At 43.4% G+C, this 22,699-nt stretch overlaps 1 pseudogene; it reads right to left on the bottom strand.

Annotated features, from left to right (window-relative positions):
- Window positions 1-1,551: 1,551 nt before the first annotated feature.
- On the bottom strand, window positions 1,552-2,494 carry LOC115641127 (annotated as a pseudogene).
- Between the last annotated feature and the right edge of the window lie 20,205 nt (window positions 2,495-22,699).

The following is a 22,699-nucleotide window of genomic DNA, read 5'->3' as shown; positions in this document are numbered from 1 at the left end:
GGGATCACCTGGTTAGCTGGCACCTAGTGCATTGCTATTTTGCCAAAACCAAGCCTACTCTGGTTGCCAGCCTTTGATTCATACTGGTTCTCATGCATAGGACTCCAGCAAGGCCTACAGCCACCAGCATCCATTATACATTATGCCTCCTTATCTCTGGTGCCATCTTACGACCAGTATAAACCCCTCTTTGCCATTTGTTACTGTTCTCTGCCATTTCATTTACGGATCAATTTACATGTTACCCTGGGTTCTTTCAACTCAAAGCTCTTGGTAAGTTTACTCTGTGCCAGGAGGTGTCAGGAAATAAATCAGGGGAGACACGGCCCTCTGATCGATAGATGGCTGGCACAAACAGGACAACACAAGAGTGCTTTCACTTAAAGTTAAACTTTACTAGTCTCAAGCACTTACACACATTCGCAACAAGATTAGTAAAACACCCCCAACACTTGATAATTACCAAAGCTGAGTGTAGCTCTTGAGTTGCACAGTGGCAGCCTGTCTGCCGGTGGGGAACACAAGATGCATCCAGAGGGAGAGACCAGTCTCAAGCTTTTTCCCCTTATTTATACATTAGTAATTAAAGAAACTTTGTTACGTAAGCAGTTTCAATGACTGAGCAAGAGGTTCCTTCTGATTATTGATTAACCAGGTGTGGGTCTTTCCAGAGCCTGCAGCCTTGAGACCCCAGTAGATATTCCTGAGGGTACATCTTGCTCTTTTCAAGGTCATGTATCAGCAACTTTAACGCAATTCTTATCAGGAAGAATGCGGGGTCAAGCTACCCTTTCGGTGGCACCCTAAGCCCCCCACCCCTCCTGCCTTGGTCAAGCTGAGACTTACTTTTAACAGCTTGCTGACTAGGCTCTCTTTAACAATAAACCACAGTAGTTTCAGGCATTTTACTGATTTGCCAAAGTCTCCCCGTACATACAGGGCTTTGTAAATAAAGTTGTTTTTTTTAATTGACTGTGTCTTTTTTGTTCTCTGTTCTGTGACATGAGCTGATGAGTTGCTTTTTATTTATTTTGTTTTATTTTATTTTTTGTTTTGTTAATAATGGAGGAGACCAAACATTTTGAAACAGAAACAAAATCTTTAAAAATGGTCTTTCATAAATGTGTGGTGTGAATGTGTAAAAAGTTGTGGACATTTTAATTTTGTAGGGGCTTTTTGGAATTAGTTTTATGTTAGAAACATTTTATTGAAATTGTTTGTTTTTTTTTAACCTGAAGAGTTTCAGTAAATGAAAAATTGTGCCAACCATATTGAGAATTATTTTGAATACAATTTCACTTAAATATTGTAAAAAAACCCAAACCCATCATTAGCAATTCAATACAATGTTTAACCAAAAAAGACAAAAACAGGACCATTTCAATGTTCAAACTGAAAACAATGTCTAACTTTTTATTGTATATTGTTGTAAATTTTATTTTTTTTCATGTTTTCACCAGTTCTACTGAACATAGATGGAAAAACACAAAGGAGAGAACTTTAGCCCCCAGATAATATTGAGAAACCTCTGGCAGGGGAAATTTGCCCCTTTCATTGCAAACACAATTTCCCCATGAAAACTTTTCTCAGTGCTCCCTTCGCATCCTTGTTCCTCAGGGTGTAGATCAGCGGATTCATCATGGGGGTTACTATGCTGTAAAGCACTGAGATCAGTCTATCATTGTCCAGCGAGTAGCTGGAGATGGGCCGGACGTAAGTGAAGATGGAGCTTCCGTAGTACAGCAGGACGATGGTCAGGTGGGACGCGCAGGTGGAGAAAGCTTTGAGTCTCCCCTCTGTGGAGCGTATCTTCAGGATGGTGGAGATGATGTAAACATAAGACAGGACTATGCACAGGAACGGGATCCACCCGATAAAGACCCCAGTGGCAAGCAGGATGATCTCATTGAGGGAGGTGTCCCCACAGGAGAGTTTGAGGAGGGGTGGGATGTCACAGAAGAAGTAGTTGAGCTGGTTGGCCCCACAGAAAGGCAGCCGGAAGGTGAAAAATGTGTGCACCACAAAGCTGAGGAAGCCGCTGGCCCAGCAGGCACCAGCTAGCTCCAGGCAGAGAGCTTTCCTCATGATAACCAAGTAGTGCAAGGGGTTGCATATCACCACATAGCGGTCATAAGCCATCACAGCCAGAAGGATGCACTCTGTACCCACAAAGAAGAGGAAAAAATAAGAGCTGCGTGATGCATCCTGCATAGCTGATCCTCTTCCTCTCTGCCAACAGGTGCACCAACATCTGGGGGACATTGGTGGTGATGTAGCAGATGACCAGGAAAGAGAGGTTTCCCAGGAAGAAGTACATAGGGTTGCGGAGCTGGGGATCTGTGCAGATAATCACGATGATGGAGATGTTCCCCACCAGACTGCAGAGGTAGGTGACCAAGAAGACACTAAAGAGCAAGAACTGCAGCTGCTGGAGGTTGGAGAACCCCATGATGATGAATTCAGTCGGGGCAGTTTCATTTGCCATTTCTTCAGGGCTGAGAGGGATGACTCTAAAGGGAACAAATGTAAGGAACGAGGCTAAGGTTTTCAAAGCCACCTAAAGGATTTGGATGCCTAGTCCTAATTACAGTTTGTGGGAACTGGGCATCTAAATCTCTTAGGTGGCTTTTGGAAATCTCAGTTTTAGGTTGTTTGTGAACTAGGACAGAAAATTTTACGGGATAATTTCATCTTAACTTGTGCAATATAAAGGCAAGAAAGTGTATCTGTGTCTCTTCATGTGTGTGTTTTTGTTTGACTGAATGATTGTGTTTGTTACTGTGTCTGCTTGTGTGTGTGTCTGTGAGAGTTTTATTTTGTATATTTGATTGCGTGTGTTGTGTGTGTTGGTCCTTGTGTATATGATTGCCGTATGCCTATTTTCAATTTTCTATATATATATGGTTGTGCTGTGTGTGGTGTTGTTGTATGTGATTCTGTGTGACTGTGGTAGCGTCTGGGTTCAGTTGTGTATGTATACAGTTATGAATGTCTGTCAATTTGTATTTAGGTGTTTGTGTGTTCATTTGTGTATGCTTTTGTGTAATTCTGGTAGCATTTGCACGTTGTGTTTCAATGTGTATGTATATGTGTATGAGCTTTAGGTTGGATTTTAGGAAAAACTTTTTCTCTAGGAGGGTGGTGAAGCATTGGAATGGGTTACCTAGAGAGGTGGTGGAATCTTCTTCCTTGGAGGTTTTTAAGGTCAGGCTTGACAAAGCCGTGGCTGGGATGATTTATTTGGGAATTGGTCCTGCTTTGAGCAGAGAGTTGGACTAGGTAACCTCGTGAAGTCCCTTCCAACCTTGATATTCTATGATTCTATGATATGATTGCGTGCGTTATCTGTGTATGTTTTTCTGTGTGTATTTGTGATAGTGAAAGTGTGTGTTTACTTGTTTATGTGTGTGTAAGTGCAGTAGCGTATATGTATGATTTCTGTGTCTGTATATGTTTGAGTGTGTCTGTGCTGTTGTGTGCTTAGCTATTTCCACTCAATACAAATTTGGGCTGCAGACTTAAATTAATCATTGATTGAGGAGAGGATAACCCCTACCTATAGTGCTGTGAGGAGAGAATGGTGTTTCAGTTCTGGTCAGGTCAACACAATAGGAATCCTGTATCAGAAAATTCCCTTCTGTACAACTCTGGTACTAAATTAATAAAGCTCCACAAAGTTCTCCCATCGCTGGTGTGTTTCATACCAACTTTTCCCACTGCCACCTCCATGCATTTTCTATGCCACCTCCCAGCCAACCAGCACACACCATTTCCTCATCTACATCCCATCTGGGCCCATACCCAGGTACATCACTAAATATGACACATATAAACCTAATAACACTTTTCAGGGGTAGAAGAATCAACTAGTTCCCCTTATCTCCTGCTAATCACTCACTCACTCCTATCTAATCTATCTATCGTCATCATCATGGCTAGATTAGTCTCTTTCTTTCTTTCTTTCTTTCTTTCTTGGGTGTCTATCTGTCTCTTGTTCTCTTTCAATGTTCTTCCTGTCTGTGGCCATCCCCCACTCTCTCCTCCTCACCTAACTAATATTCCTATCCCACCCTGCCATAAAGCACATAAGCCTCAAGACTTTTATACTGCCGCTGAGGTCTTATCTGCATGGACATTTAGTGCCGAGTGTAAATCTACCCCACACTAGCCTGCCATGTAACAAGTGTCCATCTGAACCCTGCCGCAGTGCACTAACAGTCCCCTAGTGTGCTTTGATCTAGCCTGATTTACAAGGGGGGTAGCTCAAAGTGCACTCGGGAGCTATTCGTGTGTGGCAGCATTATCCAGTCCGATACTTAATGCATCCCAGCTTGCTGCAAACTAAGTGTTCATTTAGACGAGACGTGACACTCATACTTAGTCAAGTCATGTTGAGTTTGCAGGGGCTGCCCAGATGAATAGAAGTTCAGATACGATATTTAATATGGCACTGAGAGTTGACACTGGGGAAGCAGGAGGATTTTTAAAGATAAGCTGCCTTTAAAATGGGATCCAGAGGCCTAACTATCCCTTGTGCCTTTAAAAATATCTCCCTATGACTAAGATTTTCAAAGCTGCCCAAAAGATTCTGAATTGCCCAATTTAAGTTATCTTAAGGGGACATGATTCTTCATCAGTTTCTGAAAATCAGCCCTCTTTAAGGCATCACACATCAGAAAACTGAAAATTGAAGCATCCAAAATCACTAAGGTCCAAATGATTTCAATGGGAGTTAGGCACCTAGATCTTTTGAAAATCCCATGAGGTGCCTAAATATCTTTAAAAAACTGGTCCATAGCTCCCTTTGAAAAGTCTGGCTTTAGTCATCAAGATACATACACAATAGTCTGACACAAACAAATCTACAGATATAAGTAGACATCGAATCACAGAGATGTGGGGCTGGAAGAGATCTCAACAGGTCATCTAGTCCAGATCCCGGTGCTGAGGCAGGACCAAACAAACTTAGATCAGTTCTGACAGGTGTTTGTCCAAGCTTTTCTTAAAAATCTCCAGTGACGGATCCACAACCTCCCTAAGTAACCTGTTCCAGAGCTTCACTATCCTTAGAGTGGGAAAGTTTTTCCTAATATCTATCCTGAATCTGTCCAGATGCAAACTACAGTGATTCCTCCTTGTCCTACCCTTAGTGGACAAGGAGAACAATTGATCACCGTCCTCTTTGTAACCATCTTTCACATATTACACAACATACAAACACAATGACATAATGAACTAATGACCTGAAGAAAAGCTCTGTCTAAGCTCAAGAGCTTATCTCTCTCACCAACAAAAGGAGGTTCAATAAAAGATATTACTTCACTTACCTTGTCTTTACAATGAAATAAGGGCTGTTAAGCTCTGGGAAAGGCTTCCAAGGGTGGCAGTGGAATCCCATCACTGGAGGTTTATAGGAAGATAGTGGACAAACATCTGTCAGGGATGGTCTAGGTTTCCTGCCTCAGCACAGGGGGCTGGATTTGATGACTTCTCAAGAATCTTTTCAGAGCTATGATTCTATGACAAACACATGAGCACAAAGACACAATATGCAAACACAACCTCAGACCTTGTGTAGGATTTTTAAAAGTGCCTAGAAAGACAGAGATACATGTCTCTGGAGTTTCTGTGTGACTAATGCTCCTTACTCACTTAGTTTCTTTGGAAAATCTCCCCCAAAACAATTAAACATACACAGATGAACATACATTCACAACAGACAATCTCACACACAAACCTACAGTCAATCACAATGAGACACACACACAGATGAGCAGACAAATGCAGTTAGACACACACTTAAGAACATGCAAAAAATGGTTAACCCAGGTATATGACCATAAAAAACACAATGACACAAACAACTGCAAACAGAATCACACACACAAACCCTCAAACAAAATAAAAAACACAAATATGATCAGACAAACATGATCTCACCCATATAGAACTACAAACACATCCATACAAATTCCAGACAAATACAGTTCTACACACACACATACCGAGAGAGTAAAGGAAACAAACGCATGTACCAAATGAACTGTACATAAACTCAAACACACACTAACCATATTGAACAAGGTCCCTAAACTGGTATAATTCAGCATAGCCCCTTTGGAGTCAATGCGCCTGATTCCCAGATTGCATAAATCTGTGTGGCTCCATTGACTTCAGCATTTGCTGTACTTCTGAGGATCTGGCCAGCTGGCTTTGATTTGCTTTAAGTATGATCCATTAATTAATCTACTAGAAATGCCAGTGGAATCGAGAAACAGAGAATAGCCCCACCTTCCCACCCCTAAATATCCTCAATAAAAATCCCTGTCTAATTCACCTGGATAGCAGTGAATGGCACAATCTAAGCAGGATTCCCAAAGTGCCACACTATGGTTACTTATATACATTTTCATGACCACTAGGGAATTATCCCCAAAGGTCTTCTGCCTTGATGTTGCCAAGAAACTCTAATTGCCCTTAGTAACAAGAGAGAGAAAAGAAATCAAACATACAGAATCCAGCAAGGAGCATCTGGATCTATTTCACACAGGGATAGATTTGCAGCTGGACATCTTCGATTACTAGAGATTTAGACTCAAGGAAATGGAGAGTCACTTTTGACCAGATTTTTAAAGTTATGTGTTTAATAAACCTAAAATCCTTCTCCCTACATCATCATCTCAGGCATGCTTTGAGACACTAACTGACCCTGTGTGTGGAACTGGAAGCATTTCAGAGATTGCTACCATGGAGGTCCTGAACTTTAATCTCTTACCTAGCAGCCTAAATTTCACCTCCAGGACCTCTATCCTACCTTCCCCTATGTCATTGGTACCTACATGTACCACAACCACCAGCTCCTCCCTAGCACTGCACATGAGCCTGGAGCCCTGCCCAACTCAAAAGAAGACCAGAGGCAAAACTTAACCTTTTTGTGCTGTGTGTGTGGTCTAAAATTTCACCAAACTAATGTGAAAACAGAGATACAGGGCAGAATAGCTAGTGCTCAATGGCTGAGCTCATGACTGGGAGCTAGGGACTCCTGATTTCTAGCCCTGGCCATGTGGAAATGATGCAGGTGGTTCCTATCCATTAACATTGTGTTCTTATCATTTCTCTATCCAGGTATCTTACATATTAATTTTTCTCAGATTTTTTGTTCTGCAGGAAATTTTGACATTTCAGTTTTCATTTTGGCTTGGAATGAAAACAAATTTTGAAATGTCAGAATTTCCCAAGGAATGTAAATGCCATGTTGCAGCCAGCTCTAATCTCCACCTTACAGCCTTTAAATTAATTTGGAGTGCAAAATGAATTTGTCACTAATAACAGTTTCATTCTTTGGTGGCTTCTTAGAGATTAATAAAGAAGATGATTGGTGAGACACACAGAGACTATGAGTTTTATTAATATCATGATCAACATAAGCAAAATCACAGAACTAGAAAAACAAGATGAGAATAACAGGGGAACTCACATCATCTATACTCATGAATCCATGGAGCTGTGGGTTCTCCTTAAGGTGTGATTAAGCATTAAGGTTGTCACCATCCTGCTATCCCGAGGACCTGCTGAGGTTTGGGTATGAGTCTATTTCCGAGACCATATTTGCTTAAGTCTTTGCCTCTTGCCTATACTTGCCATTCCTGCTACTCATTTTGGAGGTTCTGACAATTCTCACAAACATTTGAGCTGATAGAAGGTTCTTTATATAATTAAATAAATAAACAAAGCCATTATACTCTAGACTCTCTATCACAGTTATATATTGCTATATCTTCTGATTACATACTATTGTTCCCTTTTATTAGGCCTCATGTGGCCTCATGCTAACAATAACTATCATTAAGCCTCAGCTATCAGGGTTTCAAAATAAATTTCCATTCCATGTTGTAATGAAAACAAAACCTTTCAAACCTTTTCTCAAAATGGAATTGTGTCAGGTTTTGGATCAAAAAATCGGGTTTGCAGTTCATCTCTCTCTATATATATCTTTCTTTGCGTGGAAGTGACTGAAGAGTCTTCTCTGCCACAGACCTCCTTTTTGACCTAAGGAAAGTTACTTAGGTCTGGATTTTTAAAGGTATTTAGGCACCAAGTAGGATTTTCAAAACATCTAGGCACCTAAAACTCATTGATTTTCATGGCATCTAGAGGCATATTGAAATCCCACTAGGCACCTAAATATCGTTAAGAATCTGATCCTAAGTCATTTTACTATCCGTACAGACTGCCAGCAAAGGGGGGCCAGTGAATCCCAAATCTGATACTTGTTGTTGGCTTTTTTTTTTTATGTCAGCTCCTAACTCCTATCATAAAAATAACCTCTATTTTCCCACCCCGGCTCATTTCACAGAAGAGCTATTGAAGTGTCCTAAGATAGCAATAATTATCACTCACAGAGGTCAAAACTCCAGAGTGGAAATATTGATAATACAGTAAATCAATGAAATTACCCTAAATCCTCTTTAAAAAATGAAGAACATTTAATGTTTCAAAACATTTTCTCTTTTAGTGATCAATAATCTTCCTCTTTTATCTCCTAGTTTATCATGTAATATAACAAAGCTAAGGAACATAGAAATAATGACCAGATGTGGCGGGCAGATGGCAAAGGGAATTATTTTTGCTTGGTCAAAAATACTGTCCCTTTCAATTTTCTCAGCACATTTTTTAGCTCCTTGTTTCTGTTGACCTGATTTTTAGAGGGCTGAATTATTATAGGCTCGTCAATGATCTGACCAGAAGATAATCAGATTCTTGTCCTAAAATCAAGCTACAGAATTAAATGTAGAGAGTTCAATACTTTGTAACAACCCTGGGGGGCGGGGTGGCAAGAACACTCACACTGAGGACAAAGACAAGCTTTAAAGATTTTTATTAAAATAAAGGAAAAAGTTATCAAAGCTCCAAACCACAGAACCAAAAAGAAACAATACAATTCTAGGGGTACCCGTGGTAACATTCCTTACAAGGCTATTTTGACTATCATACTCATACCCTTCCCTGGAGACTTGATGATGGGAGATAAAGGACCAGCCTTGTCTCTGGCATGCCAAATGAGTGCAATAGTCCAGGTTCCTCAATGCCGAGATGGTGGTGGTAAGGGTCAGGTGCTGAATAGCTAAGTTATACTTAAATGCTTAGCTAACAGCTAAAATGAAAAGAACAAAAGGAACTAATAAGCTTTCTCCACATGGTGGTTTGCCTTCTTACAGGATCTTGGCACTATCCTGAATAGTCATGTCAGTGTCCAGCTTTCCATGCCCAAATCTTATTTCCTCACCCACGTAATCTTAGAGTACACTTATGTTATAGATTAGCATATTCATACATATTAAAAGCATATCCGTGCATATTAAAGCCAATTATCTCATTCTCGAAACCTGTTACCTTTGGCCTGAACCATTATTTCCATGTTCTTGTGGTGTCTCTTGGGGTTACCGGTATGACCCAGAATTTTGGTAAACACATTCAGTTCCCCAAAGTCTAAAAGGGTAACCATAGGCCATTTATCTATGTCAAAGGTTACAAAAACTCATGCTAACTTGCTTTAGCTAATCATATAGGATACAGGCCTGCCGGTTCCTTGTCTTACTACTAAATATAATTAAGTAATGTCTACTGAAATTATTCAATACAAAAATTAAAACCAAAATAATATAATCAAACTAATAAAGAAAAAAAGGATATATAATATAGCAAGCTAGCAGGCTGGTCCTATGGGCTACATTTCTCACTACCTTTAGGCAAGGTCTACATTAGAAACTTTTGCAGGTATAGTAATTTTGGTTAGGGTACTAACACACATTAGACACATTTGTTAGTATAGGTTATTTCATTAGTAAAATATGGTAATGGCTTTATTATTCAAGCTTTAATATTGCATGAAGAAATTTGCAGTTCACAGCACTCAGCCCTGGGATATGCAAGTCTGCATTGAAAGGATAATGTCCTGTGAGTGCGTAAGCCCATACTCTAAGTGATGGGGTTTGAGAATGAAAGTGTACCCAAGACTGCGATGGGATATTAGCACTACCCGAAAAGGTAATTTAATGCATCTCTGCCATCCTTCTGGCTGCAGAAAGTTAAAAGAAGACTTGCCTAGATTTGTTGTCACTGCACATGCGGCTGCATGGGCCTTGATTTCATGATGCATTTTTTATCAAGACTAACTGGAGTAGCATTTTCCGCCGGGGACCTTTTCTCTCCTTGTTTCTCAGGCTGTCAACCACCAGATTCTACAGTGGTGACAACAGAGTAAAATACAGCAACCAGCAGGTCCTTTTACAGTGAGGACATTGTCTTTGGTCTCATGTAAGTGAAAATTGTGGCTCTCAGATAATGAAAAAAACAATCAGGTGAGGTAGTTAGGTGGAGGTGGCTTTGTACTTGCCCTGTGCAGAAGGGATTCTTAGAATGGTGGTTGAAACAATGAAAAGTAAAGCAAAAAATATAACACAGACAATAACCAAAATTTCATTAGCTGATGTTTTGTAGCAAGAGCTCTTTAGTAGCTGTTTGATATCTCAGAAGAACTGCCCAATAACTTTGGAGTGGCAGAGCGATAACCTAAAGGTGTTACCGGTTTGCAGAACAGAGTAGAGGACACCACTGATCCAGTGTCCAGATGCCATCTGGGCACAGATAGCCTTGTTCATGATCACTCTTTAATGTAGGGGATGGCAGATAGCAATATTGCAATCATATGCCATGACCACTAGAAAAATCATCTCTGCAAAAGCTAAGGTGGGAACCAAAAAGACTAGGATGACAACCAGAGAAAGATCAACCTGGTGTTGGTTAAGGAATTGACCATGGATTTAGGGACAGTAATAGATGTAGCAGATGTCTAGGAAGGACAAGTTTCCAAGGAAGAAGCACACAAGGGTGTGAAGTTGGCAGTTGAAGGCTATGACCAGGATGATAAGATTCCCCACCAGTGCTTCCAGTAAATGACTAGAAAGACCACAAAGTGTAGAATCTGCACTTCCCAAATGTCAGAGAATCCCAGGAGAAGAAACTCGGTCAGGGTGGTTTGCTTGAACATTTCTTGCCTTGGATACACTCTGTGGAGAGATGGAAAAGAAAGAAAGAAGAAGGAGAGAAACTGTTTATATGTATTATGTAGCAGAAAAGATACAGAGGACTGAAGAACTACCAATGGACTCCATTTTTTTGCTTTGCTGTGTGGATGTACATTTCTTATTATAGTTAAGAGGAGGTTTTATTTTGAAAGATGACAATTTAGCAAATATAATTTTTTATTCAACAGACTGCCTGCCTATATTCCAAATCATATCTGCTGGCTCTACTGACCCAAATGAGTTATATTATTTATTTTCCTGTTAACCCTGTAGAAGCAACACAGCTCTAGGAGAATAGCATGTATAGTATTCTGGCTCACTGATCAGCTTTAGCAAGAGCATTCTTAGCTAAGCTTCAAATATAGGCCCAGTTTTACACTCACTTACACTTGAGGTAAAACATTGTCTTAAATTCCATACATACTGATGCCTATACTACCCAGCTGCCTTCAAATTCCTCCCTCAGTGACACACATGCTAATCATTTCACCATCTACCCCATACAATTCCATTGCCTTTATTTTCTGCCATTAGTGACAGCAGTGTAACCCCAGGTTGAGATCTTCAAAGTGGCCAAAGGGGTTTGGCAGTCCATTTTGCATGATTTTATTAATAATTGATCATTCAAACCTTAGGTGATTTTGAAAATCTCAATCTAAATTTTGACAGACAAGGTTACACAGATATTCTTCATTGGTGCATTTCTCTATAGACATTGTATCCCATAGCAAGGACTCAATAGTTTGTAATCAAAGATTCAGAGACATAAAGGATGGAAAAATCTATTGAGCCATCTCACCCATTTTCCTGGGTTCTGTATAAGATTTCTACCTCTGAGACATTTCTTGTATCTTGTTCAGTGTTGTTTATGAAATATGAAGTAATGGGATTTCCAATATTTGTTTCATGTGTTTTAGCTCGTATAGCTTCGTGGCCAATTCCTCTGGTATCTCCCAATGCAGAGAAATTAATGGTCTTCTGAGCAACTCAGTGTCAGAAATTTTTAGAAACATGGACTGAGTTCAGAGAAGAGCAATAAAAGTGAATTTGAAGATTGGATTTGTTGATTTAGGATGAAAGCTTAGAATGCTGTAGACCAAATATACAATAAAAATAATGATTTTGAAGGAATGCATTCACATGCATCTTGTCTTAAATTCAGGTGGCTGCTAAAAGGTGTATGTTAAATTTTATTTGTTCAATTTTGGTCATAATTTCAGAGTTGCTAGCGTAAGCATAAATGTGTACATTTATTTCATTGGTCATTTCTGGTGGTGTTAATGATTCACATTCTTTCAATAATAATGCTGCAAAAATGTAATTTATATATTTTGTATGAGTGATATTAATTACTCCAGATAATTAGCCTTAATAATGGATTAAGAGGAACGTCTACCTTGGATCTCCCTGCAAATAAAACCTTCAGATTATTCCGTGTGAAGGGGACACTGCATTGCACCCTAGTATACCCCACCCCCCCCGACACACACACACAAGCATATGGCTCTGACCTTGCAGTAAATTATATGTTATCCCAACATGTTTACCACTGTGGGGTTAGCAGGAATGGGAAGGAAGGCTATTCCCCTGCTCCCCTTTGATGCTACTACCCTTCCTTCTCCTCTCTCTTGGTGTCAGATCTATGCCAAGACCTAATGAGCAGGGGTGGCAGGTTTGTTGAAATGTTGGTGGTGCCCAGACCCTGCCCCACAAACTCCACTCCTACAAACTCCACCCCCACCTGCCTAAGACTCTGAGAGGAAGTTTGGGTGGTGGTGGAGGTCTGGGGTGCAGGCTCTAGGATGGAATTTGGGTGCAGACTCTAGGTTAGGGGTGGGGGTGTAGGAGGTAGTGTGAGGTGCAGGCTCTTGGAGGGAGTTTGGGGAAGAGAGGGGGTGCAGGGGTGAGGGCTGTGGAGTGGGGCTGGGGATGAAGGGTTTGGGAGGGGCTCAGGGCTAGGGCAGATGGTTGGGGTGCATGAGGGGTGAGGGCTCTGACTGGGGGTGCTGGTTCTGGGGTGGGGCAGGACTGGCAATGAGTTTGGGCTGCAAGCAGGCTGCTCCGGGGCTGGGGCTAGAGAGGAGGACTCCCCTCAGCCCTCTCCCCGCAGGCAGCAGCGAGCTCTGGGGGGAGGGGACCCAGCACCACATTACCTTACACTACTGTCACTGCATGTGCTCCTAGTGCCCCTCTCATGGCCAGGAAGCTCCCTCGCCTTCTCTGTGGTGGGTGTCGGGCGGGGGGCTTCCATCATATGTGCACCTCCTCCCCTGCTGCTGTCCCTCACTGTAGCCTCACTGGGGTGGCAGATGGGGCTGTCCCTTGCCTAGCATTGGGCAGGAGCAGTGACTGCAGGTGGGAAGACCCCATGTGCTGGTGGAGGGTCCCGTTTGAAAAAGGAAGGGCAGAGAAAGGGCAGCAGCTGATGCCAGGAACCAGCAGAGCAGAGTCAGTGTGGAGCTGCAGGCTCCTGAGCCCTGGGGAGGTGTGCAAGGGCAGCAAGTGGGGCCAGAGGACACTTAGGGGAGGCATGTGGGGGTGGCAGGTGGGGCCGGGGTAGAGACCTGGATCCAAACATTGATGGAGCCAGGACCCTGGGCCCAGAATATTGCTGGAGCCCGGGCACCACAGGCCCATACAACTCGCTGCCCCTGCCTATGAGTATCTTCCAGTGCTACCACTGCTCTTGTCTGTCATATACTGTGATTCCAAGGGACTTGAAGGTACTCACTGAAGACCACCATCCATGCCATCTGCCCCTTCATCTAACACCAGCCTCTGGGGCAATGTCTCCCACTGCCTGCTGAGGGTGAATGTTGGCATCTGAGTCTCTGTGAGGCGAGGAGACATCATCCCCAATATCCAGGCAGTGGATTTTGTCAGGTTCCTCCCTGTGGGTCACCAGCTGGTGGAAGCAGATGGCCATCCTCTGGAGGCTGCTCAGAAGAGCTAGTGTAACCCAGAGGTCAGAGTATGTTAGGAGTCCCTCTCTGTGCCCAGTCCACAGAGGATCTGAGTCTGTTACAGCCCTGACTAGGGAGCTTTGGCTCAAATGGTAGCTCTAGCAATTCACGTAGCACTGGAAGTCCCCATTGTAGCCCTTGGAGTTTTTACCAAAGTGTCGGCCATCACACCAGCATAAAAGGGGCCATTACTGTGGGGCAGGTGGACAGCTGAATGGGAGGGTATAGATGGTGGGCATCCGTGAGGGAGAATGAAGTATCCCCAGACCCCTCCTGAGCCACATGTGGGAGAGACTGGAATGGAAGACACAACATCTGGAATACAGTGCAACAGAGAAGGGGGAACACACAAGATGGGGTGAATGGCCCTCTCCAACTTCCAGCCAGCCACAAGGTGAGAGGCCTTCTTGGATGGGGAGAGCATCTCAGTGAACACCTATCACAAACAAGGAGAAAGCTGTTATGACAGTTGTCATGGTGGTTGATTCAGGGACTGAAATGAGGACCTCCAGAGAAAAAAACAGAAGCTTGAACGGAAGGGCTGGGGCACCTGAGATCAGGCGCTAAGGCTCTTGAGCTATGACTCTTACATACTCATATCCTCTGTGGACTGGGCACGTCCTCTGTGTTACTAGGAACCTGTAACACACACTCACAAATCGATTACACTCTGACACCTCTGCCTGGCCCGTGGCACATCATCAGCCTTCATGGAAGCCCTTGAGTCCCCCATAGAGGTCTTCCCAGGACCACACCTGAACTGAGACCTGTCGGCACCACTGCATTTATACCATAATTTGTGATTGTGGTAGTGATACTTTGGTGGTGCTCTTGCAGTCACAGGGGAAAAAATAACCAATAGCAGGTCCTAAAAGCAGGTATTGTAGAAAGAATGCCCTACAATTTTAACCAATTTTTTATTTGCATAAAAAAAGCCATTTCTGATCTAAATAAATGTTTGGACAGTAAACATACTAACTCCTGGGGCAGCAGAGATAGAGAAGTAAGCCTGGGAAATCTGCCACCACTGAAATTGTGCTTATTGCCATCATATGCATCTGCAAATCCACCCAGGGCCACCCAGAGCGAGGGCAAGTGGGGCAATTTGCCCTGGGCCCCGCAGTGGCCCCCACGAGAGTTTTTCGGGGCCTGTGGAGTGAGGGTCCTTCACTCGCTCTGAGTGATCTGGAAAACTCTTGCAGGGGAGGGGTCCCCAGAGCTCCTGCCGCTCCGGGTCTTCAGCGGCGGGGGGTCCTTCCGCTCCAGGGTAGAAGGATCCCCCACCACCAAATTACCACTGAAGCAGTTATACTAGAAAAAGGGCCACTAGGTGGCAGCATAGATTGAATATGAATAACAGGGTAGGGCAAGTACACTATAACAGGCCATCAACAGAAAGGTTGAAGTGGGACTGTACCAAAAATCGTGAAGACCGAATACAAATAAGGAAGAGGATTTACATTTTGTAAATCCAAGAGGAACCTCATTTTCCAAAGGTAGATCAAATGCACCTGCCCATCCCTTCAGGTAACTCCAGGTTTCTTCACTGAGTAAACCCAGATTTTGAAGAAGAAATAGGAGAGACAAGAACCTAGCTGACAAACCCTAAGAAATAAGAGCTCATCTCTTCAAGCTTGGGCTGCGCTGTGGTTACAGGTGAGCACCATCTGCCTGACTGCATTTCTATACCTCCATGAATGTCCTTTGTGAATATGAGAGGGACAAGGTGGGTGAGCTAATATTTTATATTGCACTAAATCCTGTTGGTGAATGACAGAAGCTTTTGAAAAAAGAACAGTACTTGTAGCAACTTAGAGACTAACACATTTATTTGAGCATAAGCTTTTCTGGACTACAGCCCACTTCGTGAGATGCATAGAATGAAACATGCAGTAAGACAATTTCAGACAGTTGACAAGAAGGTGTGAGGATACTTATCATGGGAAAATAGATTCAATATGTGTAATGACCCAGGCGCTCCCAGTCTTTACTCAAGCCCAAGTTAATGGCATCTAGTTTTCAAATTATTTCCATTTTAGCAGGTTCTCAATGGACTCCGTTTTTGAAGCTTTTCTGTTGCAAAATTGCCACCTTTAAGTCTGTTACTAAGTGACTAGAGAGGTTGAAGTGTTCTCCAACTCGTTTTTGAATGTTATGATTCCTGATGTCAAATTTGTGTCCATTTATTCTTTTGTGTAGAAACTGTCTGGTTTGGTCAATGTATGTGGCAGAGGGGCATTGCTGGCACATGATGGCATATATCACATTGGTAGATGTGCAGGTGAACAAACCCCTGATGGTGTGGCTGATGTGATTAAGTACTATGATGGTGTCACTTGAATAGATATGTAGAAAGATGATCCCTCACTCTCACAGATTTTGCTATGTCGTTACGTTGAGCATCCCCAAAACTGACTGCAACAAGCACCTGTCCCGAGAGGGGTAGTTCTCAGCGCACAATGCCTAGTCAGTCTTATGTGCCTTAGGCCTGGTCCACACTATGCTGTTAAACCGATTTTAACAGCGTTAAATCGATTTAACACTGCACCCATCCACACTGCTCTTTATATCGATTTAAAGGGCTCTTTAAATCGATTTCTGTACTCTTACAAAACGAGAGGAGTAACGCTAAAATCGATATTACTACATAGATTTAGGGTTAGTGTGGACACAAATCGACATTATTGGCCTCATTCTTTTACAGTTGCTACCCAGAGTGCACCATTCCAGAAATCGACGCTAGCCTCGGACTACAGACGCACACCACCGAATTAATGTGCCTAGTGTGGATGCGCACAATCGACTTTATAATATCTGTTTTATAAAATTGGTTTAAGCTAATTCGAATTTATCCTGTAGTGTAGACGTACCCTTAGACAGCTCCGCTGCACTTAGGACCCTCCCCTTGGGGTGTGAGGCAACCTATGGTGAGATGAAGCAGCTCTCACCTACCAACAGGTAGAATTCCTGTGATGCCAAAATGGCAGTGCTGGCTCAGTCTCTGGGAGCATGTCAGGGCATGGCAAGAGGCAGGGGAGGTGGACACTGGTGAGAACAGAAGGACTTCAGAACTCCAGGAAGGATTTTCCAAGGGCCCTAATGGAGTTATGCACCCAAATCCCTGTGATATGAGAGTTGGGCATGTAACACCCTTAGACGCCTCTGAGAATCTCAGCCTGAAGAGCCGATGGGATTCTGTTTCAGTAGGTTCAATCTATGCATTTCCATTGGAAACAGAAATTTACTATATTGATGGAATACCCCTGCTGAACCTCTGAGAGCTGCTGCTGTTGTAGGTGCTGTTGTAGCCACTAGTGTTGCAAACATGCTGTTGTACGATTTGGTTCTCAGTGGCTTTAATTTGGAGCAGTGCACACCTAGCAGTAGGTAAGAAATGAGAAGAGATGAGATTATGCTCTCTAGGGTCAATAGAGGGCAGAGGAATGGGAAAGTTGCAGCCCTTCTGACCAATATGCAACCAATAGCACCAATGCAGACGGGCAAGACAGGAGAAATTATGTAGTCAAATGACCACCCAAGGGAAGAGAAAAGGGAGGTGAAGCTGTTTAATGCTCTATAAGTGGTGAGGAAAGGACCCAGAAGAGATAAGTACCTCTATGTATGTAATGAACTATGGATAGTAGCAGATGTTGCAGAGTCAGAAGTGAGCAGTTTTCTAAATAATGGACAGCAGGTGACATGGGCGAAGAACTGGAAAGAGGCAACGATAGAATAATCTATTAATCCACTAATAATCCAGACTGTCTGTCTCGTTATTGATTTGAACTGGGACCATATAGAACAAGGTTGCAACCAAGGTCCTGTAGTGGCACCAAATCTTGTATAAAGAGGGTCAAATGAGGTATCTAAGACAAGGTTATGGTTTGCTGGTTATTATTATGCTGTCTATATGTGTGTATCAATTTTGTAATTGAAGTTATCAATATTGGCTGTATACTGTCTGTATTTCAAACTTATGCTATGCTTCTGGGAGACATCCCAGACAAGTTGGTGTTAGCTCTGCCTAGCCTGCTTGATGGCCCACTAAGGACGATCAGCTATACAATTGATCCATTGACAGAAGGCATTGTAATTCAGCAAAGTATGCAGGAATTTGCCCATGTGACTCCAGACTCCATTTTGCTTTAATTTTCCACAGTAAGAACAAGGAGGTGTTCTTACACCTGAAAAAGACTATAAAAGGCTGATGCCTTATCTCCATCTGGTCTTCAATCCTGCTTCTTACCTCTGGAGGGACTTTGCTCAAACAGAAACTCTGGACAAACGACTGAATGACCCATCTCAGCTGGGGATGTACTCCAGAGACTTGATCCTCTCTGGCTGGTTTGGTTTGCCTACAGGTGGAAAAACTCCAGCCTTGGGCTGTAACTACCCTGCTTTAAGCAATTTGTCCTGAATTGGCACTCTCAGTTGGGTCCCGCCAGACCCAGCATCGTTATACTGTCATGCTGGGAAATGACCATTAGATGGCAGCAGGGTAGAGGGAACGGGAGGGGGCGTCAGAAATATTGACTAGTGACCAACAGATTTCAGAAACCAACACGATAATAGGAAAGTTATAATGTTAAATGTCAGAGGGGTAGCCGTGTTAGTCTGTTTTCACAAAAACAATAAGGAGTCCAGTGGCACCTTAAAAACTAACAGATTTATTTGGACATGAGCTTCTGGGGGTAAAAAAACCCTCCTTCAGATGGATGGAGTGAAATGTATAGGTACAAGAATGAATATACTGGCACACGAAGAGAAGGGAGTTACCTTACAAGTGGAGAACCAGTGTTGACAAGACCAATTCAATCAGGGTGGATGTGATCCACTCTCAATAATTGATGAGGAAGTGTCAATACCCAGAGAGGGAAAATTACTTTTGTAATGAGCCAGCCACTCCCAGTCCCTGTTCAAACCCAAATTAATGGTGTTAAGTTTGGAAATGATTTGTAGCTCTGCAATTTCTCTTTGAAGTCTGTTTTTGAAGTTTTTTTGTTGCAGGATGGCTACTTTTAAATCTCTTATTGAATATCCAGGGTTATTGAAGTGTTCTCCTACTGGTTTTTGTATGTTACCATTCCTGATGTCTGATTTGTATCCATTTATTCTTTTACACAGAGACTGAGCTGTTTGGCCAATGTACATGGCAGAGCGTCATTGCTGGCACGTAATGGCATATATCACATTAGTAGATGTGCAGGTGAATGAGCCCCTGATGGTGTGGCTCATCATGTGATTGGGTCCTAAGAAGATGTCACTAGAGTAGATATGGAGACAGAGTAGGCAACGAGGTTTGCTACAGGGAATGGTTTCTGGGTTGGTGTTTCTGTGGTGCCTGGAAGCGAGGACTGGCCTGCTTCCCAAGGTCTGTGAGAGTGAGGCATTGGGTTTCCAGGATAGGTTGAAGATAGTTGATGACGTGCTGGAGAGGTTTTAGCTGGAGCTGTACGTGATGGCCAGTGGTGTTCTGTTATTTTCCTTGTTGAGTCTTTCTTGTAGTAGGTGACTTCTGGGTACCCATCTGTAAACGTGTGGACTCACCCCCACAGCGCCTCCTGCTGGTTGCTTCAGAGAATTAGCTCGATTCCAGCTACGGAGCACTCTCTGCAGGCCCGTGATCCACATGTCCTCTGCTGGCCCCGGGCCCCTCCCTGGACCTCGGTGCCCCTTTAACTGGGTCTCCCCCCTTCCAGGGGAACCCCCATCCCACTATCCCCACTTTGCCTCAGTATTGGCTACTGCCCAGTCATTGTCTATCCCACACGCCCTGGGACAGACTGCAGTATCAGCCACTCATCATAGGCAAAGGGGTTTTGGCCTGGCTGCCTTTATCCACTCTCCGGCTGCCCCTCTGCAAGTGCAGTACCTTGGAGGCCTAGAACTAGGCCCAGCAGCCTGGGGAGTTGCTGGCCTAGGGCTTCCCAGCTCCTAAGGCTTTTCCCCAGCCCTGCCTTCCTCTAGGTCCCCTGGGTGAGTTCCCCAGCAGCGAGGCCTGTCTCTTTCTTCAGTCAGAGAGAGACTGTCTGCTCTTGGTTTCCCCGGCCTTCTTATTAGGCCCTGTGGCTCAGTTTGGGGCATGGCCCCCAGCTGCAACCACTCCCACCATCAGCCCAGGCTTCTGGCTCCAGCTACGGCCCTTTGCCAGGGCTGTTTTAACCCCTTCTGTCCCAGAGCAGGAGTCCACCCTTGTCATAACATATTCCCAGATTTGGACCTTAGCGTCCAAAATATGGGTGTTAGCATGAAAACCTCCAAGCTTAGTTACCAGCTTGGACCTGGTAAAGCTGCCACCACCCAAAAAATTAGAGTATTTTGGAGCACTCTGGTCCCCCCCAAAACCTTCCCTAGGGAGCCCAAGACCCAAATTCCTTGAGTCTCACAACAAAGGGGAATAAACCATTTCCCGTCCTCCCTCCAGGTGTTCCCTCCCTGGGTTCCTGGAGAGATATACAGAAGCAAGCTCCGTGAGTCTAAACAGAGGGACTCCACCCTCCCTATTTCCAGTCCTGGAAAACACAAGTACCGAGAGAGAGCTAATCTCTCCTCTTCCTTCCTCACCCAGAGGGTATGCAAAGTCAGGCTAGTAAATCTAACACACACAGATTTCCCCCTGACTTCTTCCTCCCACCAATTCCCTGGTGAGCTACAGACTCAATTCCCTGGAGTTCCCCACTAAAGAAAAACTCCAACAGGTCTTAAAAAGAAAGCTTTATGTAAAAAGAAAGAAAAATACATAAAAATGGTCTCTCTGTATTAAGGTGACAAACACAGGGTCATTTGCTTAAAAGAAAAAAATGAATAAACAGCCTTATCCACAAAGAATACAATTTAACACATTCCAGCAACTATACACATGTAAATACAAAAGAAAAAAACAATAACCCCTATTGTTTTATGATCTTTGTACTCACAACTTGGAAACAGAAGATTAGAAAGCAGAAGACAGAAAAATCCTTCCCATAGCCGAGAGGGACAGACACAAGACAAGAACAAAGGACTCACACACAAACTTCCCTCCACCCAGATTTGAAAAAGTCTTGTTTCCTGATTGGTCCTCTGGTCAGGTGTTTCAGGTTACTCCTTTCCAGGTAAAAGAACATTAACCCTTAGCTATCTGTTTATGACAACCCTGCTACATCATCTCACTCTCGCAATTTGTTTCCTCACTTCCCCAGGTGGGAATTGTAGTTTTAAGATCTTGTAGGTTATTTTCTCTGTCTGAGAGATTGGCACAAATTCAGTTGTATCTTAGGGCTTGGCTGTAGACAATGGATCATGTGATGTGTCCTGGATGGAGCTGGAGGCATGCAGATAAGTATAGCAGTAAGCAGGTTTCCAGTATAGGGTAGTGTTTATGTGACTATCCCTTAGTTGTACAGCAATGTCCAGAAAGTGGATCTCTTGTGTGGACTGGTCCAGGCTAAGGTTGATGGTAGGGTGGAAATTGTTGAAATCCAGGTGGAATTCTTCAAGGGCCTCCTTCCCGTGGGTCCACATAATGAAGATATCATCAATGTAGCGCAAGTAGAGGAGGGGCACTAAGAGACAAAAGCTGAGGAAGCGTTGTTCTAAGTCAGCCATAAAAATGTTGGCATACTGTAGAGCCATGCGGGTACCCATAGCAGTGTCGCTGACTTGAAGGTATAAGTTGTCCCCAAATCTGAAATGGTTGTGGGTGAGGACAAAGTTATGAAGCTCAGCTACCAGGTGTGCCATGGGCACATCAGGGATACTCTTCCTGACAGCTTGTAGTCCATCCTTGTATTGAATATTGGTATGAAGAGCTTCTACATCCATGGTGGGCAGGATGGTGTTTTCAGGAAGATCACCAATGCACTGTAGTTTTCTCAGGAAGTTGGTAGTGTCTTGGAGATTGCTAGGAGTGCTAGTAGTATAGGGTCTGAGGAAAGAGTCCAAATAATCCTGCTGTAAGAGTGCCAATGCCTGAGATGATGGGGAGTCCAGGGTTTCCAGGTTTATGGATCTTGGGTAGCAGATAGAATACTCCTGGTTGGGGCTCTAGGGGTGTGTCTGTGTAGATTTGTTCCTGTGCTGTACCAGGGAGTTTGTTGAGCAGATGGTGCCATTGCTTTGATACTCCTCAGTGGGATTGGAGAATAGTGGCATGTAGAATGTGGTGTTGGAGAGTTGTCTGGCAGCCTCCTGTTCATAATTTGACCTGTTCATGATGACTACAGCACCTCCTTTTTCAGCCCCTTTGATTATAATGTCAGAGTTGTTTATGAGGCTGTGGATGGCCTTGCATTCTGTATGGCTGAGGTTATGAGGTAAGTGATGCTGTTTATTCACAATTTCAGCCTGTGCACATCTGTGGAAGTACTCTGTGTAGAAGTCCAGTTTGTCATTATGACTGTCAGAAGGAGTCCACACAGAATTCTTCTTCTTGTAGTATTGGTAGGTGGGTTCCTGTGGGTCAGTACACTGTTCAATGGTGTGTTGAAAATATTCCTTGAGTCGGAGACGGCAAAACACTAAACTTGGAGGATTGGTAGACAGGCTGGTGAGTAGGGAAAGGATACAAAGGGACCTAGACAAATTAGAGGATTGGGCCAAAAGAAACCTGATGAGGTTCAACAAGGACAAGTGCAGAGTCCTGCACTTAGGACGGAAGAATCCCATTCA

The sequence above is a fragment of the Gopherus evgoodei genome, unplaced genomic scaffold, assembly GCF_007399415.2.
Source record: "Gopherus evgoodei ecotype Sinaloan lineage unplaced genomic scaffold, rGopEvg1_v1.p scaffold_33_arrow_ctg1, whole genome shotgun sequence".
In the NCBI taxonomy this organism is placed as follows: Eukaryota; Metazoa; Chordata; order Testudines; family Testudinidae; genus Gopherus; species Gopherus evgoodei.
Note: the sequence above shows the minus strand (reverse complement) of the source record. Positions and strands in the feature narration are given on the sequence as shown.